The sequence below is a fragment of the Ambystoma mexicanum genome, chromosome 1p (assembly GCF_040938575.1).
Source record: "Ambystoma mexicanum isolate Mex_15411 chromosome 1p, UKY_AmexF1_1, whole genome shotgun sequence".
In the NCBI taxonomy this organism is placed as follows: domain Eukaryota; kingdom Metazoa; phylum Chordata; class Amphibia; order Caudata; family Ambystomatidae; genus Ambystoma; species Ambystoma mexicanum.
Genome location: NC_090921.1, coordinates 234322828 through 234325461, shown reverse-complemented (window position 1 = coordinate 234325461; position 2634 = coordinate 234322828). Strand labels below are relative to the sequence as shown.

The following is a 2634-nucleotide window of genomic DNA, read 5'->3' as shown; positions in this document are numbered from 1 at the left end:
TAACAGAAGCAGGCGCCCTGATGCCTTATATGAGCATGTTGGCCTGTCACTCACTCGTCCGGATGGGCTGGTTTTGATTCATGAAAACTTGTGACAGTCAGAAAACAAAAGTAGCCATTGAAGGCCCAAAGCAAAACATTCAAGTGTAAGACGATCCTTCGATTGTTGCATTACAATGATTTTTTTATATTTGGATTTGTACATATCTCATAGGGTTGAAGTGCAATATAGAAAAAAAACAGACCCGTAGTCGGCAGGATTCGAACCTGCGCGGGGAAACCCCAATAGATTTCTAGTCTATCGCCTTAACCGCTCGGCCACGACTACCTGTCCGTGATCTCCTGAATGTCCATATGACAGTGTGTGCAAGGTCAGACCATTTTGAACAGTTGGCCATTGAGTTAGGCACTTCACACAGTCATGATATTATCAACATAACTATGATTCACTCATGGTTTTCATCAACGATGGAGACATTCTAGCATTGTCAGACAATGTTACAGGAGCACATTCTCAGGGCGATCACTGTTACCCATACCAAGGTCACTCCTTCTTTTCCCGGAATCTGGTCAAGAGACTTGCCCTTGACAGGGAATGGGAAATCTGCTCCTGCTGTATATGTACACGACTAATGCTGTTGATATGGCCACCCACAATGAAGGTGGATTAGCACACACAAGACGGAGACAGAAGTAGAGTTGGATGGCTGCCTGCTCGTGCTCTAATGTTACACACATATCGTTCTTTATCTTGCTGACAGTTTTGACCTGTTAGTGAGGTTGTGATACAGAGGCTGAGTTGGTGGCAGATTTAAGGCAAAGGGCCCTGTGGTCAAAAAAGAACATAGGGTCCTGTTACGAGGGAGTTGGAGGACCTCAAAGGGTTAAATTAAGTCTGAGGCCGGAGGAGGAAGAGGAGGAGCCCGCCAAGGGAAGTGAGAGCAATTAATGAAATAAATGGTGAAAGAAGCAGACGTGTCATGTCATCCTTCCGTCGCTCCTAAGGGACAAATCCTTCTAACAATTGGCGGCCAGGATAAAGCGAGTCACTAACCTCGTTCTCGCAAGTCACAAACCTCGTTCTCCTTGAACCAGCACTACACTGTCCTTTCTGTGTGAGCTTCACGTACCACACCGCCACCCGGTGTCCTTTGGTCCGCAGGGCTGGCCTTGCAGCCTCCAGCCCTCCCTGCGGCACCCACGACGGAGGAAAGAGAACCGAGAAGAGAAGCAGCGCCGTCCGCAGTACCCTCATGGTGAGCGAGTTCACACGCATGCAGGAGATCACGCAGCATAACTTTGGGAAGCTGGCAGCATTAGCAACACAATGACAAGCCCCGCCCCCTCAGGCCCAAGCAACAGCGACAAGCCCCGCCCCCAGAAACAAGCAAGGCCGGGGAGAAAAGAAAAAAAAACAATACAACAGGGACACTGGCACCTGTAGCAGCACGCTGCCCCCAGAGCAGCCATTAATATTTTTTTAAAAAGACGAACTGGCAGGGCTGCCAGTCCTAGCACCGATAACTGAGGGACAAGACCCCATCAACACTAGGCACCTGTAAGGGGAAAGGAAACAAATGAAAACTAGTCATACACTGTTGTATGGCTCACAAGGCATGTTGTGAGTAAACACCCACCCCAGCTATGACAACCACGCCTGGTCCTGCGCTGGGGTCCTACTCCACTCTGTCCAGGCTCCCTGGGCACAACTAAGTCCCAAATGGAACACAGCCAGAAGGTGCCCATCCTACGGGCTTGAGACGCAAAGAACATGGTGGACCAAGCAGATGGACAAGACGCACCCATGCGCACCGCAAGCAGCTTAGCATTCCTATGGAAACCAGCACCATTCAGCCTCTTATCACAAGCAGAAAGAGGGCCCAGATAGACAATATGGGTCGATGACTTTGCCGGTTTCATCAAGGCAGTGGGGGAAGAAAAGTCTCCAGTACTCAAAGACATTTTCACGAAACTGGCTGGGCAGAGATAAACGGCATCATCAAGGCCATGCCGCCAGGAGACAGAAACACGTACAAGACACTTGTCACCGCATTGGACAGGAAGCTCATTATACATTTGAACAGGTACTATGAGCGATATGTGTTCAACCATTGCTGTCGGGCCTCCCACAAAACGGTGGAGGAGTTTGTAACGCGACTCCGACAGAAACTCGTCCACTGCCAATTTTCTGCTTTCTCGGATGAAGACGTGATCCGACTCCATGTCATAGAAGGTTGTCTGTCATCCGTACTCCGGAAACAACTCCTGAAAAAACCCCTATCGATTAACGAGGTGGTAGATATGGCGAGGATGCATGAGAGAGAGGAAATACAGGCCTCTGCCATTGAGACGCCAAAAAAGAAAATGGACTGAGAAGTGACGGTTGTGGCATTCACCGGAGGCAGAGAAGGGGAGAGAAACACCACAGGCCACCAGACTCTGCCGAAAACGCAGCAGAGAGAGGCATAAACCCAACCGAGAACAGGAACACGGCTCTAGCGGTAGTGTTATCGTTTTGGCTAACTGTTCCAATACACAGGGCCATGCCCGGCGATGACTCAGAGGTGTTCCAGATGTGACAGAGAAGATCACTTCCAGATAGTGTGCCGGTAAGGGAGACCGTTCTCGCCGACGT

General features: G+C 49.8%; 1 non-coding gene across 1 annotated transcript; it reads right to left on the bottom strand.

Moving 5' to 3' along the window:
• Positions 1 to 245: 245 nt before the first annotated feature.
• On the bottom strand, positions 246 to 327 carry TRNAS-AGA (transfer RNA serine (anticodon AGA)). Its single transcript has one exon. It is a non-coding gene; the product is annotated as a tRNA-Ser (tRNA).
• Between the last annotated feature and the right edge of the window lie 2307 nt (positions 328 to 2634).